The sequence below is a fragment of the Molothrus ater genome, chromosome 2 (genome assembly GCF_012460135.2).
Source record: "Molothrus ater isolate BHLD 08-10-18 breed brown headed cowbird chromosome 2, BPBGC_Mater_1.1, whole genome shotgun sequence".
Lineage (NCBI taxonomy): Eukaryota > Metazoa > Chordata > Aves > Passeriformes > Icteridae > Molothrus > Molothrus ater.
In genome coordinates this window covers 43162554-43180427 of record NC_050479.2, presented here as the reverse complement: position 1 = coordinate 43180427, position 17874 = coordinate 43162554, and the positions used below count along the sequence as shown (strand labels likewise).

Below are 17874 nucleotides of genomic sequence, written 5' to 3'. Positions count from 1 at the left end.
AAAGTCCCCTTAACCCTGCCACTTACATGTAGATGGCCTTCAGTATAAATGAGAAACAGGCTCACTATGGGATCTTGTCATAAGGAAGGAAAAACTTTGCTTTTTTTTTTTGTTTAATTTTTACATGAGGAACTAAAAGTACAAAGCCTGTAATTTTTCAGTGGCTGTATTACTTTCACATACTTGAGATATTTAAAATATAACCTTTAAATATTGTCTTGCACTGATATCTAAGTCTTTTCACTTTCCTTTTCCCTCTTAATTTATGAATTTTAATATTATTGCAGAATGAGTATTTTCAATATTGTTGCAGAAAGAGTATTTTAAGACAGTCTTTCTCTTTTAGGAACCTCCCTATATACTGTACAGCGCACTGAAAGCATTATTTAGGAACCAAGAAGGCCAAACTGAGTAGTACAGTGCTGCATTTTAATATGCAGCAATGGTGTTGGAACTTAATTTTTAGCCTATCAAGGGGTTAATGAAATTTGTCAGGAGTTATTTTTATTTGTTCGTTTGTTTTTTTGTTTTTATAGTAATGTGAGAGAAGACATCTTTTTGTTCTTGTGAAGATTGAAGTAATTTGAAGCATGGCTTTTCCCAAAGGGAAAAGGGAACACAGAGTTTTGTTTCTTTTTTCAATGATAAGAATTTATAGATCATTGAAAGAAGAACTACATTGTGAGGCCCTTCCAGTGTAGGACAAAGTTTGCTAAAAAGTGTATTTGTTTGTTACACCAGTTGAAGAGAAGGAGTATGTCTCTTGAGTCACAGAATTCATGTTAATAGTTGCAGTCCACATATCCTAATGGAGTAAATATGTTAATTTAGAACAGACTGAAATGTTCCATAAAATTCTTATTGGAGTTTTAAATAAATGAGAATATGCTGTACTGGTAAGAATTTTAAATGGCTTTCCTAGGAGACTATAGTTTTGTCAACTCTTCCATTTTATGTGACTCAGAAGGTTTAAAATTGGATATTCACAGTGCTCTGTACCACATTTTACAAATCATTAGTTTCTCAGATGAACAAGTGAAAAACATCATTCAAAATTTGTGTTTGTGGACAAAAATGATGTATTCTGTTAAACCAAATTACACACCTGAAAAAATTGAATTTTTTTGAGGATATAGATCTGAAAGAGCTGATCAAGAGGTTTTTCTCCTTCAGAGAAAAACCATGACTGATACCCATTTGGTTGTCTTGGTCTTCACCACACTATCACCATAATATGGGAAATATTACTATAATTTTTTCAAGAATGTTCACTGCCCAACTGATAAAAATGTCCTAAGTATTATTACAGAGGGAAAATAATGTACTCAGTGTCAATTCTCCAGTGACCTCCCATTATTTAAAACACATATTTTAATACGCTGTTGTTTTCCAGAATTGCATGTCTTGTTAAGTAGTTAGAAATACTCAGGGATACCAATATTTTTCTCCAAAGTGCCAATAAAATTAATGGTATTTTGAGTATTTGCTAGATAATTGTCTATCTATTTATCAATCTGCCTATGCATCTAAAATAAAAGTTGAAGATTTATTCAACAAATATTTTCTGTCAGATTCCAAATAAGATTATTTTATTCTTTTAATTAAAAGTTCATTCCATATTTTGTCTTCTTTCTGGTTCTCAGAATAAAGTCTTCCATCAATTTTGATGAGCACTTTTTATTTCAGTTTTTGGTCTTTTGGGAATATTTTCAAATATTTGAACACAAAGGCAACAACAGCTGTGATTTAAATAACTGCAGGTATTTAAAGCAGGTGTAGACATCAAGCTTCTTTTAAGTAGAATGCACACACTTTATTTGTACCCTGACTACTTTACAAAGAAAAAAATGAGCAACAAGGAACTCATCTGCCAGCAGTAGAACTGAAAAATATTTCAGTTTTTCAATGTGTGAGGAATGCTATGTTCGTGGAATGCAGTTATGAATATAGAATTATCCATTAAGGTAGTCTGAAGCAAAATGTGGATGAAGCTTCTCAAAAAACAGATGAATTAAGATATTCTCTGACAGGATTGTTTCTACACTTTTGATAATAAAAATGGATTCTTAACATAGGGTTGGAAAAGACATGTTTGTTGTTTTTTTTTTTTTAAATCACAGATTAGGTGTGGAATTCAATGAATCTTGTCATAAGTTGAATGCAAATCATGTATAACCATGCTGTGCAACAGATGTGAAGACTGGGCTCTGCAACAGTAAATATAGTAAGCAAAGAGAAATGTGTTCTATTTAGCAGAGTGGACTTTGGAATTAAAGTGGAAAATTCAAAGTATACATTATAGTTTACTTTACATGTCATGGAATTCAATTTATTAATGTTGCCCAAGTGCTTTTGCATTCTGCATCTGAAACACAGATGTGATGCTTTAAGCAGTGTGTTTAATGCTGCCTAAATTAGAAACCTGTGCTTACCTTGTTTATTTTCCCAGAAAGTGAAGTGCCTCTGACAGCCTTCAAAAAGTAATCCAGAGGGCTTGGGTTGGGAGATTTCTTCTCCTGATTGTGTGTAACAGAGCCTGGTGGAACCTGCAGGACAGTGCCAGGTTTCTTTCTCTCAGTGGGGAGCCAAGCAGCACTAGACCTACAGAACATTACTAATGATGAGCTTAAGAGAGCTTTAGCATTTGACCCTGAGCTAACGAACAGTATATTTATATTTCATCAAAAAACTTAACAGAGGTGGCCACCAGATACATATGGTACTTTATGGAGAAGGATAAACAAGTGGGAGATGAAATGGGAGATGTTGAACTGTGGCATATCAAGGTGAACAGCATGAGCTGTGCACAAGATGTTATTACTCAAGGCTGTGAAATATTTATACTTATGGGCAAGTTAATTAATCAATTGGAAAATGAGAGATTTACATATAAGCATAATATAGAATCCTTTGTTGAACTGATTAAAAAAATATATAGATATGTATTAGATTACTTGGTTTGAGATTTCCTGTCATCTATTTTCCATTTTTTTAGTACACAGGAGTGTGCTTATTATCTTCCAGATGGCCCTAAATAAGGAAGCTTGTCAGTGGGATTCTGTTTGATACAACATTTAATTTAGATACCTATATCCACGTGTTCATTTGGTTTTGACTGCTCTTTGCAAGGGTTATATTTTAGACAGGAGGTATTTTCATCCATATAAAAAATATGATGATACAATTATGCCTGAAATTTCTTGGGAAAAAAGTGTATTTTTTTATCAACAGAAAAATGCAAGAGTTGCAAAGCAAAGGTCAGTAGCAAAATGTGGGCTTAAGAATATAATGAAGAAAAAACAAGTTCAGGAGATCATGCAACAACAATAGGAATGTAAAGAAAACCTGTGGGAGTGGGTTAAAAATGGATCATCTAGGCAGGAAGCAACTCTTGTGCTCTATGGCCATATTTCTTTCCCATGTGGTCAGAAATTCAGAAGGAGTTCCAAAGGCTGCTCGTGATATCTCATGTAATGAATAGGTCAAAGGACAGAAGAAGCCTTTTCAATTCTGCACCTCATTGTAGTCATTGCACCATGAAAGACTTCTGATGAAAGATGGAAAGTTTCAATTGTTCTGTAAAGACTGAAAAAGGTCTCTGCAGGCATTCCAAATGAATAGAACTGAGGGAAATCATAAGTCTGCTAAAGAGAAGATTGCAAACTCCAAATCCTTGCTAAGGAACAATTCAAAGTACAACTTGACCCTGCGCGATATAAATATTCTCTTTTCTGTTTCTTTTCCTACCTGGCTAATTATGTATCACCTTGCAAATTGACATGTTAGAAGCAAAAATCTACTGTGATTTTCTAAAATACATGTGAAGAGAATATGAATATGAAGCTAGGAGTCTGTGTCCTTCTTTATAAAATGCAATGATATTGTGTTCCTTTTTTTCAATATCCAGACATCAAAAAGATATGACCAGTGTACAGAGAATTCAATTTAGTTTTGACTAATTGGATGTGATAACAAACTTTGGTGTTGAAAGATAAAAAAGATTCTCCTCAATATATTGAAAGCAATGTAAAGGCAATGAAAGTAAGAAATGAAATACATTCACACTGAGAAAGATACCCAGTTATAATTTATTTAAAAATTAAGGAGTTTCATTAAGTAAAGTACTGTTTGGCCCTGTAAACTGGGGTCAAAATAGTCCACACTTTTAGAAAGTATTCTTAAGTCCTCTTAACGGAAAATACACAAAATTTTATGATAGGCCTATCCTGTTCCTTTTTCTTTCATTGTTTTTCCTTTTAAACAGAATTTTGTTATTTGTCATTTAAAATAGTTTATTTTAAGATAATTTCTTTCAATGTAGGTAAATCCAGAAAAATTCTTTCAAATTGCATTACTGACCTGGTACAATTCATGGTAGTCTTGTCTGTAAAACAGATAGCCCTTCAGATTTCTGCTGGATCACTAAATGCAGAATAAAGATGAGACAAAAGTCAAATACCTGCATAGCCAACAGAGCACACATGATTTCTTTTGAATATCTAAAGGGAAAGCATGTGGTAAGTGTCATTAGGGTAAAGAAATGCTCTAGAGTTGATTTGCAAATAAGGCATTTTTAGATGTAGATACTGCCTTTAGTTTTGGCAATATCCCAAATATTTTTTTCAGTTCTTAAAAATTTTATTGCCAGTTGGATTAATTTTGTTAATCTTCCAAGCATGGGAAATGAAAAGCAGATGAATCCATGATGTGCCCAATTATCTACTCCTTAAATAGCTCTATTAGTTGAAATAATAGCCAGGAATACTTGATGACTGTTCTGTTGAAGCTGTTTCTTTATGAGGAAAAGATGACACACTGGGACAACTTTTCTTCCCCAAATGAGACTTCCAAACTTTAATGTGGGTCTAGAGGATTGTTCAGTGGCTGTGGCTTTTGCGTAGTGAAGAGGATAACACAGGCTTTTGAATTATACTGGATGGAACTATGGTAATTGGACTAAAAAAGGTCAAGATTTTAAAATAAAGTCTTTTGAATTTCTGTACCATTCCTAAAAGTTCTTTCTGCCATGTTTCTTGTTTGAAGTTTAACTACAGATAATGTTGCCACACTCTCACTGTCAACTTGTATGACTTTAGAGTGGCAAAAACCAATGCCAAATTAGCCTCCATACAGTGTTCAGCACTACACTGGCTACCAGATTGGAAATTATTATGGAAATTGCCAAACAAGCATTATGGAAACAAGAATTCTTAAAGGCTGGCACTCTTTTTCAAAAATGTTTGTCAACTGATGAGTGTGCAAAATTCAGATTATTGCTCTTATTCTGTAAAGTGGCAAAATAACAGAAGGAGAAGCAGCTGGAAGAGGAGGAACAACAGCAGGAGGGATCATAAAAACACCAGTTTGGGGGTGATTTACACCCTGTTCTCTGGCTCCAACATACTACTAATTGCAGAAGGGACTTAAAAGGACAGCATGAGCATGGCAAGAGCATTGGGAAGCATTAAGCCATGACCATATGTAAAAATGTTTTGAATTGACAGGTGATCCAAAACCATATTATTATAATGATCCTCATGGGTGCCTGTTCTTAGCCATGTCTTTTTGCAACAGTTCAGACTGTTCTTAGCTTGGTAAGATTGGGATATATGTAAATGACACCTTACTGTAATTAGAAGTCATAATTATCTGGGGCAAAGAAATCTTGACAACTTCTTATTAATTTTGGGACACGAGGAATCTCTATTTACCTTTTTAGCATATAAAGTATGGGAAATGAGTTTTCATTGCTTGTAGAATTTGCTATTCTTTTGGATTAATAGCAAAAATAAGTGATTTGCAAAGTAGAAAAAATTATTCTGCATGTGAAGGTACTTTTTTTAACCTAACCTCTGTTGTACTTCATTTGTATTTAAGCCTATAATGCAGTAGAAGGTGGAGATTGTAGTAAGATCTTTCTACCTTGATGGAGTATACTGAAATATAATGAGGTCAGATGTTCTCAGCATTTGCTTTTGGGGCCACTGCTACCTTGGAGAGCTGTGAAGACGTGTCCAAGTGTCTGTAGTGATGTTCACTTCAGCTTGGGTTTGTCATCCTCACAGAAGAACCTGCTTTAAAAAGAACTGGCTTAGCATCAAGGTCATCCAGGCTTTATGTGAGCTTAGTCTCAGCATTGCTATAACCTCTAAGGATTTTGTGTCTGAAGTTGATGTCAGAATTTTACTGCTCAGACCATGCACTCAGCTTATCTGTAGTGTCCAGGATACTGCAAAAATCTGTAGTGCCAAAAATCTGTTCCTTCTTGGGGATTTTAACAATTCTTATGATGATAATCATAGGTAATAGGTAATTGATATTGTATAGGCCTTTCTCTTGCTTTTGCCTTTATTTCTCTATGAAAGACAGTGTCCATTCTGTACTAATTCTTACCCAATTTAAATTTCACCCAGATGTCTACCCAAAAGCACACCACTCAGAACAGCCTCCAGGGCACTCCAGAACAATGAAGATGTATGAGCTCCTCAAACTCTGCTGGTCCTTGAGTGCTCCTAAGAAAAATTCAGCTGTGCTTACAGATTTGGTTGTGTCATACAGCCTTCCACTTCTGGAGTGTTTGAGGTGCTAAGGGGGAGACTGGTAGGAGGAGGAGAAAAAAGATGTGAAGGACATAGGTGAGAAGACTGTTTGGACTCTGTAAGGAAAAAGGACAGGAGTCCACATATGTTGGAGAAAGCATATCAGGTGTTTGAAAGAAAAATTCTATAGCAAGCAGTCAGCTTAGCTAACTGGAAAAGGCTGGCAGAATATTTGTTCACATGGCCTGAAGCCAAATGATTTTCTGGCACACCACTGAGGATAGGATTTAATGGTCCTTTAGATAACATGTAAATGTAATTTATTTATTACAAACATAATAAATTTTAAAGAGACTAGAAAGCAGAAATGCACAAACACATAAAGTGTGAGTTTTTTCTATCTTGAAGTATTTATCTGAAAGCAATAAATAAAAAAATAATCAAGGTAAGATAGAAAGGCATGGGAATATCTGCCTTTCTTGTCAGCCAATGCTTCTATCAAGGAATAGCAGTGGAGGCAGCAGTGAGAAATGAACCAGATTCACTGGTAGATCCATGCTTGGACACTAGCAATTTCTGTCACTTGATATATGACTTTAGAGACAGAGGTGGAGCATGAACTATCTGGAGCAGTCTGGAAGATGTACTTAAAAAAAAAATAAAAAGAAGAAAGAAGAAGCAGTCCCTGAAAAGTCTGTTCCCAGGCACTGAAGTTTCTTACAAAGTCTCTCTAGACTCAGGTAAGCAAGGAGCCATCCTTCATAAGCTGCAGAGCAGAGCAGTTCCTGTGGATATAGGCTGTAGGCTTGGCACAAGTGATGGAGGAACAGGAAGGAATATGCAGATTTTACTGTGAAAATCAGAAACTATTAAGGACAAACTGTTCAGGGAAACATTCAATCATGCAAAACCTCTTTCTTTTGAAACCAAAACACATATAAAAGAAATAAAAATCATGGGGTTGCTGCTCTTCTTGATCACTTTTTTCTGGTTCAGGCATTGAGTGGTGAGTGCCTGATCACCATACAGACTTTATCAAACAAATAACCTGCCTCAGATCTAGGGTTGCTTCTTTACTGACTGGAGATTGTTATATTATTATAATTATATATATCTATATTATGTGTTTATACTTCAATTAAATATTCATGTGTAGCTGCTTGGCTCTGCAGGAGTTAATGCACTGTGTAGAAATTTGTTTCATGTTTGTTTCCATGGTTTGGAACTGTGAATATAGCATTCACAGTGTGTCCCATGAGTCAGAATAGTCTACTGTACAGCTCAGACATAATCTGCATTTTTTTCACAGCAACAACTGATAGAGAAGGCTATTTTTGTTTTTGCTTGAGAATTGAACTCAGATATGTCTCTGAGCAAGAGGAGTGGTTTTTTTTTTTCCCTTTCTCACTTGAAGTTAATTACTGGCATAGCCACATGCATGAATTGACTGTGACAGCCAATAATACCTTCAACATCTAATGAATGAATAGAAGAGTTTACTTTGGTACATTTTTAAAGGGCATTACATGGCATTTAAGCATGTTTTCATAAGACAGAATTTTACTTGAATTATTAGTTTTCTTTTATGCTTTAAAATGTCTGTGCTCTTCAGCTGACATTACTTTATGGATTTCTTTATATTAAACATTTTATGTTGTATGAGTATTATAATCTTCTCAAATACATTTCAAGTGGTCAGTATTTAGCTGATCCATGTTGGAGTCAAGCACATTAAGTCATTCAGAGGCCTGTACCGTAGAGAGCTGTTTCTAGGTCATAGAGTTTTATTGTCTACAATCACAAAATGTGGTGTGGTTGGCAAGCCCTGCATTGGTTTTTGAAATTACTGTGCTACCAGTATGTTCCAATCAATGAGAACCTCTGAGCCATGAACTTTATTGATTTGTATTCTCCTGGGTAACATGAATGGCCTTCTTTAAGTCTTCCAATTTCACTATCAAGATTTTTTTTTTTTTTCTGAAAACACAGCTTAAAAGAATGACGGGTTTATTCATGCAGTTTCTTTGTCACCCAACTCTTACTGAGCCTGAAACAAAAGCAAGTGCTGCAATAGGAATAGAAATCAAACTGTAACCATACTTTTGATTTTGAAACCTTTGGTAAGGACACTTTCACCATAGTTTCTGACTATTGTAAATATGTAACATCACATTCAACCTCTTCAACCCATTTTGGGTTAAATTCTTTGGAATTTATATAATGTTTTCATTACTTTAAACCAAGGAAGTGACAAAACCAAAATTCTAGTTATCCTATTTTGTTTCTTTATTAAAAGTGTTTGAATAGCAAATTTCAAATTCATAGCTCAAGTCTCATCAGTAATGCCAAAGACAGGAACCATGGCTATCTGTGGAATTAGTGTTCTGTACACATGATTCAGTGAAGTTTCCTTCTCCATTTGCTAAACATTCAATATTGAAGTAACAGCTCTGTAAGGAGTAAAATAGAACCAGAAATACCATCTGGATTGTGTCTGTATCAGAGTGATGGAAGTGTCTTTAAATAAATATTTGATTCATGCTGAGCAGGAAAGAAGTAGAAAAGAAAGTAATGGAATGGCTCTTTTTTTTTTTTAAGAAAAATCTCATAGCTGCTAAAACTTAATTATTTTAGATATTTTCAGTCCTGAAATCTGGCTGATAAGGAATTACTGGAAGAGAAAGTGAGTGAATTAGCTTCCAGAGTGCCATGCTTCACAGATCTGTGTGTATGCAACTGTGCTGCTTCAGAGGTTCGCATTGATTCATTTAGAAAAAATCTGGAGATAGATACACATATAAATAGATGTATCCAGGAGGACTTGCTGAAGGTCACAGAAAGTTTGTGACAGAGCAGGGAATTAAACTAGCCATTTCCCTTAATTCCAGATCAGGTCTGTAATCATGAACTGCCTTTGCTTCCAGGAATCAAATCATTGCCTGCCTCTGCCAGAGATTTTCTGCATCACAAGTTGGTTAATAAATTTGGCCCTGGTCCACAGAATTTATGTGTACATGTGAAGCTGTGATCATCAAAATGCCTGCCTCAACACCAACAGTCATCAAAACATTTAACAGGGAACCAAAAGTTCGGCTTCTGTGTAGGCAGAATTATCTTAGGCAATTTCAAGCCGAGCAGCTACGTGATTATCTCATGTCAAATCCAAACACTGATCATTAAATTAGGTTTTCTTCTCACTAAATCCCCTACAGGCCCTATCTGAAGGCATGTTCTCAACACACCTATCAAACACTTTCTGGATGAGATCCACACCTAGCATTCTAATGATAGCCAGTTTTATTTTTAAGAAAGGTGGTAACTGCCACTTGCTCTGTTAATTAATTCTCTTAAGTAATTGTTCCATTGCTCAGCATTGCAAAAAAAATCCTATTTCTGGTCTGGGAATAAAACAGTGCTATGCCCATTTACTGCTATAGCTTAGTATAAATTCTTCAATCAAATTCAGTCTTGCTATATTTTTGCTTTATGCTGTACAAAGGAGAACAAAGACTCAGTTTGCATTGAATTATTTAAGGTGCTTTAAGTGATGGGTTTAAACAAATTGTGGCAGTGATTTTAGGTCTGAAAACTACTTGCTACAAGATGTGTAAGGCAGCATGTATAGATAAGTTTTTAAATTGTCTATAACTGTAGACTTGAAGCAATGCTGCAGATATAGGTGATTTTCTATAGACTTTGGATAAGAGATATTTAAAATTTTCCTCAATTATGCCATGTTTTTTCAAGTCCTTTAATACCATTTTCCAGTTCAAATGATAGCTGTTCTCATTTTCATGTCTGTCTTTGATTTTTGAGCTCTTATACATATTAGCTTTGCTTCCATTGCTCTTAAAGTTTATCTGTTAGATTTAATTCTAAAATTAAAATTTAAAATATAAAATTATCTTCCATACTCTCAATAGTATTTTACTTACATGATTCTCATTTCAAATGACTTCTTTGAATATTTTAATTTGGAAACACAAATGTACCTAGAAAAGTTTTCACATGTACTTCTCTGTTCTTGAACATTTTTTTCCCAATGGTTTATTTCAGCAAGAATATTTTGTTTATATATCTGTTTTTTATATATATTCTTTGTATATCTCTACCTAATATCCACACCTGTTTGTGGACCAAGTGCGTACTTTAGAAACATGAATACACAGAGCCAAGTTTCTTTAAACCTCACAAGTGACTCAGCCAAGCGAGTAGAGTTCTCCTAGATCTTCATTATCTGGAAGTGCACAGAAGTGGAGTGGCGTTTATGTGAGGTAACATATGGTGTTGGCATGAGCTACAGTGATTGTACTGACAGCAGACAAAATTAAAAATTCAGCAACCTGGGCTAATCAATTCACTGGTCTGTAAATTACATGATACCGTGATGAATTTTTTCCTTGCATAATATATGGTTGCACTTTCTCTTCTCTGTTGAATCTTCCTATTAGAATCAGTTATTTTGACAGCCAGAAGCGATTGCTGAAGTGCAACTCCTGTATTGATAGTACTGTCTCCCTTTTTTATCATAACATACAGAACACTTGCATTTTCTTTAATGTGATTACTACAATTACATATTCTAGAGGATATACATTGGCCATCATTTGCTCACAGAACTACCTGGGAAATGTCTATTACTGGGTAAAGGATAAGGGCCAGGTGTGAAATAGACTTTTTCCTTACTTTTTTGTGGGTTTTTTTTGGCTTACTGACAGATAATCACCCACAGAACATCTAAAGCATCCAAAGTTCCCCAACAATGCCAGTGTACCCAGTATATAGGGAGACATCCATTTGGAAAAATGCTGCTCAAAATGGAATTATGTTGTATTCTTTCGTAAATAACTGTCCTGTATTGATTAAAATCAGCTATGTGTAGTCACTGAAGTCCTATTAGGTACCATGCTTCTTGAAATCCAGTAACCTGAATCCTGAACATCTCTTTTGTCCCTTATTCATCACATCACAATTAAGACTAGCTTGTCTCCTAAACAAGGAGTCTGTGTCCTGCTGCCTTCTATGTTCAGTGGTGTCAGAGTCCTGTACTGTTTGAATGGGTGTTTTTAAATATTTCACACAAGGAGAGCTTAATGTTGAACATCAGATTTACTTGTGTGAAGATAGTTGGCATTACATGTGATTTTGACATAAGAAAGAAATCACAACAAAACATAAGAGAGGGATTGAAATATACAGCTGAACCACAAAACAAACATAATTCCCATTACTGATCCCTGTATCCTCACCAACATGTCACGACACCAGGTGTCCCCCTGTTGCTGTGAAGGAGCATGTGGGTAAAAGCCATCTCAAGCCCATTTCTCTGTTTTAAGTTCCTTTCATTAGCTGTGCAGCTTTTCTAATTTTTGCTGGGTTGATCCATTGTATGGTGGTCTGGCTAGCTCAGAAAGCATTGCTGTCTCCTAATTATCGTGGGGAATGCTGTTTACAGCCTGCAGACACACTGGTACAATGGGTATCTGCCAGAAAGGTCCTGTCCCTGCCATGTTGAGATGGGTTCAGTTTTCTCTACAGTGACTGGTGACCACTCCTTACCTCCTTCCCTGAGCTCGTCTTCCTTGCCCTCCTCCTCTCAGTCTTCTGCTGTGGTGGTGGTGTGTTGGTTGTCACCAGTGGAGAGACCCAGGCTCTTCAAAAGCTGAATCAGACTTACTCAGGATGATTCTCCCTTTTAAGTTGCCCCTGTCTCTCCTCTGACTACAGAGGGGCTCAACAACTGAGCAAACAGTCTTGGCACTTTTCAGCAATTACTTAAGCAGAATTAACCCAGGCCAATCTATGTACCCCCAGATAATATCCTGCCACTGGCAGAGCTGTCTGATAGCTGTAAAGCCATTTTTTAAAAGCAAATCAAAAATCTTTTTTTCCCTCTACATTACAATCACTCTGACCAGTTTATTACACGCTTTGTTCTGCTAACAGTACATTATAGCTGGCTATCCCAAGAAATGGTGTGTAAAATCCCACTGTGGGGATTTGATCAATCACTAAATTTTTAGTTTGTTAGACATATATGTCTGTTCATGCATATATACGTGTTCATTCTGCAGGTATGGGCATGTTCACTGTGTATGTGAGTGCTGAACAATTTGTGTGGATGGTAGATTATGGAAATATCATAGAATTACATCACAAGATGCTTTGCACATTATGCTACTCTGTAAGAAATGTGTGAGCAGCATAGGGAATTTTCATCTCTCTCTGCATTGAAATAGATGCATATTTTATATGGTACTTTTCCTGGATTATTCACTTAAACAATAGTCAAAATCTGCAGGCACTTTTTGGTTGCCTACTAAGTATGAAGAAGCTGATTGGTGTGAACTCAGTTTTGCTCCAAACATAAGGAGCTCTAGTCAACTGGATGCTGTTAATATAAAATCCATAAGTATTATAACAAGCAGAAAAAGATTGTTGATTTTTTTATTCTGTTCTTTCATACCACATTTCAAAATGTGGTATGTGCAAAATGTGCATTTCAAAATTTTTACTTCCTGCTTATATAACAACAAAAAATTCTTGTTCTGTTCATTCCCTCCATCCAAATGTATTTAACAGCATAACAACAGGAGAACAACTTCTTTGTATGTATTGGAAATGGCATCATCAATAAAATTAATATTGATGAAGTCCTTAACTGATTCTGATTATGTTAAATAGAACTATAAACTTTTTCTGCATACATCTTTTTATCAGTCACTAAAATTATTGTAAAGTATCACACATTTCACATTGTAGAAGTAAGAAGTCATGAGTAAACATTATTTTGTTTGAAGTTATTATCTTCTATAAAAAACAGTAAAACAGACAAAACAACAACAGACAAAATCTTCTCAAATTCTGTTATTTATGCTTATATATAAAATCTTGTTTTCTCAAGTGATGTGGCTTGACAAAATGAGTTGCCATGATGATATAAATATAACTTCTCATAAACACCTTTATCATATTTTATGTCCTGCAAAATTTTCATTTCCAAACATTTTTAAATCGTGAAAGTATGAAATTATGGAATTGCATTCATATTAGTTACACAGGTGGCTTTTCAAATTTATTTGAAGATATTGTCTGGTACAAGTACATGATTATTTTAACATTAGTGGCTTCCAAAGTGCCCACATGTGAAATAGTCCAGCTATTAGGTTCACACTTCTAATGAATAACCATTTTTATCTTTGTAGTTCATGCCCATTTATGTGTCTCTGGGTACAAAACCCCCCCTGCATGTATAATCCTGATAACAAGTAGACCTTTCTAGTTTCCTAGATCTCACTGGGACTTATTTTTTCCTTCTTGCATTTCTGTGTAGTTGGCAGTCTTATCATGGCAACAAAGGTCTCTTGATATATGACATATTTATTCAAAAATTAGCCACAGATGCTTTCAGAGATTTTGCCATTCAACACCTGGCTGTGCAAAGTGTGATCATTCCATGAGGTGCTGGGAATTTGGAGTGCTGCAAGTCACAGCAAATCTTCCTGGCTGTTTGCAGACAAACCCACACTCACTTTCCGTGTGCTCGGAGCTGGCTGAAGGCCAGCCTGCTCCAGCCTGAAAGCTCTGCATCTTTGTTAGCACCCTGCTGTACTCACATTAGGGTTACTAAAGTAGCTGGAGCTCGCATCCTTCAGGTCAGGATTGGCTGGCATCTATCCAGCTTGGAACTTGGGTAAAAGAATGTCTCAAAACCCATGGGTTTTGAGAAAAATTCTGAGAAGTGGAGTTTTCATATGAAACAAATTAAAAAAAATGTAAAAGCTCAAACCCCAACAAAAACAAAGTAAGAAATACAAGGGCTAAATTTATATCTGATTTATGTCCAATTGTTATTTCAATGCAGTCATGATTTAAATAATAAGTAAAAAAAACTTGTCTAATTCAATATAGATGTTAGAAACCACTGCATATATTAATATTAGTGTCAGTTTACAACTAAGGCTAAGCATGTCAAATTTTTCCAATGCAGTCCAAGGATTTATAATACTGTTAATTTTGTTTAATAATGTACAATGCTTGTAATGTGCTTTTTTGCAATACCCAGGTAACTAGAACGACCTGTTTGGAGCAGGTAGACACACCCTGGGGGATTTGCACAGTTTGAAGCAGCAGCTGTTGGCCAGCTGTGGTACCTGACAGCATCTCAAACAGCACATACATAGCTGAGGAAGAGAAAGGATCCTTCTGGACATAGTAAATGTCTATGAAAGTCTAGCCTTAGGAAAGAAAAAGGAAATACTTAAGTGGAATCAGCTAAAAGCTTTTCAGAAAGAGTTCAGCTGTTTAGAAAATCAACCCCTTGCCCAGTGTGCTGCCAAGTTTATAGTCCATGCTGTTTGCAAGATAAATATGGAAGTGAAACTTTAAAAACAGAAAGCATCTCAAAACTCTTCTATGCCTTCTTGATTTTATTTTGCACAAATCTGTGGTGGGGTCTTCCTGGCTTTACTCCAGATGCCCACCAAAGTTTCTCTATCACTCACCTCCTCAGCTGGACAGGAGAGAGAAAATATAATGAAAGGTTCCTGAGTTAAGTGATTTGGATGATTTAGTGAAATATGTGAAACCAAACCAAGACACCAAAACAAAACAAAAAACTGGCAAAGTTTTCTGCTTCCTTTAATTCAGCAGATAGAAACATACTACCAGGGTATGACTGAGGGTTCCGGGCTGCTGCTCATCTCAAAATCCACTGGGATATAGGCCACTGCAGGCATCACAAACACAGTTCTTAGTCTGTCCCACTTATATTTCTTTAGGTTATGTGGAATAATTTGAGATTCATGAGTTGAAAAAAATATTTCAGTAATGACCAGGCCTCTAGTCTAGTGATCAGGATGGCTTGCTAGGAATTAGATGTCTTAGTTCGTGCTGTGGTGCACATTTCATCATTTTATCCAGGAATTGTAAAAGAAAAGCTCTGTACTTTTATGTAAGGATATGGGAACTTATATCTTCCTTCATTTCCTCCCCAACTATTTACAACAAACCACAGTCCTTTTTCTCCCTGATCAAATTAGTCTATAGGTGAATGGCCTTCTGATGTGTCTAACACTCGGTCAGCAGAGAGGAGAATTTCCTGTTACCAGCTCTTTCTTGTGTTACAGCATGAAATAAATCTGAGGCACATCAATCACTTGAATCATTATGTTTAATCCTATTAGCTGACAATGAATTAAACTCCACATAATTCATAGAATGAATAAAAAACAACCCACTGAAGAGAAATATTTTTAAGGTCACTTGAAATTTTTGTGTATTGATAAACACAAAATGATACTTGGCTCAAGAAACATATTAATTTCTGTTACTGTGCTAGTTGTTATGACTCCTTTTTTAAAGCTGCTCTCTCTCCCTCCAGAGATTTTGCATAAGAAATTTCCTGACATCAGCCAACGACCTAAAACTTATGACTAAAATGTCACTGTAACACTGTTGTATTGTGGAAGACGTAGTTTCTAGTTGTGTGTTCACTGTTAAATCAGGAATATGTAGACACAAGTGAAACCCTACTTTCCCAAGTCCCATGATACTGAAGCATGTTTTTATCTCTCAGTGAAATTCCTCACTGTTACAATGCTTTTAAAATCCAGCCATTTTCATAAACATTCTGACCATTTCATGATACAGAACAGGGGTACTTGAGTTTGGCTTAGTATGTAGATCATAGCAGAAATGAGATGTCTGTACATGCGCACAAATACATAACTATACAGAGAAACTGTATATATTTTTGCAACACAAGGTCCATTTAGTATTTTCAGACATTAAATATTTGCTGTAGGGTACTGTTTTCCTGAAGAATGTTTCTTGGCAACACTTTGACTGCCCTTTCTTGTCTTCCTTTGACAGCGTTTCCCATACAGAAGATAGCCTGCTTGACTTACATTATCCTTGAACCCCTTGTTGCCTACTTGACATTAATTTCTGTAACCAAGGCAATATCACAAGTGAAGTTAAAAATCAAATCCATGAGAATAGCCTTATCTAGATTGATTCCCTCTTCAGACTGCATACTAAGCAGTCGCACAGAGCTTCCAAACTTATAATAGATGATAAAATTCTTCTTCTTTTGATCCCAAAGGAAGAAAGTGGAACCCTTCTTTTCCTTGCTTTTAGCATTTCATTACAATCTATATTGGTTTCTTATAAGTTTTGTCCTTCAATTTATCTGGTTCTGCTGAATATTTCAGTAAATCAAATACTTTGGGCTTCTTCAGAAACAAAAGGGAAGATAAATCTTGTCATTATCTGTCCTGTTTTCTAGAATGCACTGAACTGTGTGTTCCAGAAAAAAATGCCAAGTTCTTTGACATTTTATTGATGTTTAGGTATATGATTCCCATTACTGTAATAGCTGGACATATCATAATGTTTAGCTCTTGTCTTTTCATAGAGCTTTCCATGATGCAAGTTAGCAAGAATTTTAATGACTTTAGAATGGAAAACTGAAAAACAGAGAGATTAAAGGCTTGCTTCAGGAAGCTTGCCACTTCAGAAAGCAGTAACCCAAGGATAAGGCAATCTAATTTGAGTTTAGTTATTTAGAAGTTCAGTATTGTGTCTAGACTGGTTGCCTAGGAGGCATGTCCAATGGAGAGGACAAGTCATCACTTCATCCTACACTATTGCTTTATTTCCCAAAAGAAGGAGGGCCTTCTTTTTTCTTTCCTTTTCCATACTCTGTGGGAAGTAGATGCTTAGGCAGTGGATGCCTAATTTTTCAATAGCTAAAATAAGTAGGTGGAGTACAGTTGCTAATTATTTTGAAATATTTCTTGTTCTTATGGGGAGTATTCTCGGGGTAAAAATTTGTGGCATTTGTCTAAAGGCTGTATTTTGTTCAGATTTGATTGAATAGGAGTCACTGCTGCATTTTTAATGCATTTTTTTCACAATGGGGCCAAACAAAGAACAATTACTGTGATTCATATGACAACAAAACTTAGCCAAGGACCTGGAAATACGATCTTGATAAAATTTAGTTAAAATATTTTTACCACTAGGGTCTTATGAACCTTTTCCTACTAAAGAGAAAATAAATGTATTTACATCTACTCATCTCTATCTAAAAGAAAGAAATAACTGAATGTGATAAGTATAATTTGTAAAAAGATACAGGAAAGGATGGTTGGGAAGAAAGGGAAATCTCTAAGTTTATTAAAGCTCTTAAACCTCCAATACAATCCCTGTCTTTAAACACTTAAACATTATCTATATCAGCTTTCTTAGCTCATCTATTTATTGATTGTGCCCACAAAAGATAAAGAGTGAGTTCATCTTTTAAAAGAAACATTAAAAGATGGCTCCATAT

At 35.5% G+C, this 17874-nt stretch overlaps 1 protein-coding gene across 3 annotated transcripts in view; it reads left to right on the top strand.

Moving 5' to 3' along the window:
• The window catches only part of GPC5 (glypican 5), a 599375-nt gene that overhangs the window by 162936 nt on the left and 418565 nt on the right, over window positions 1-17874 (top strand). The window lies entirely within an intron of this gene.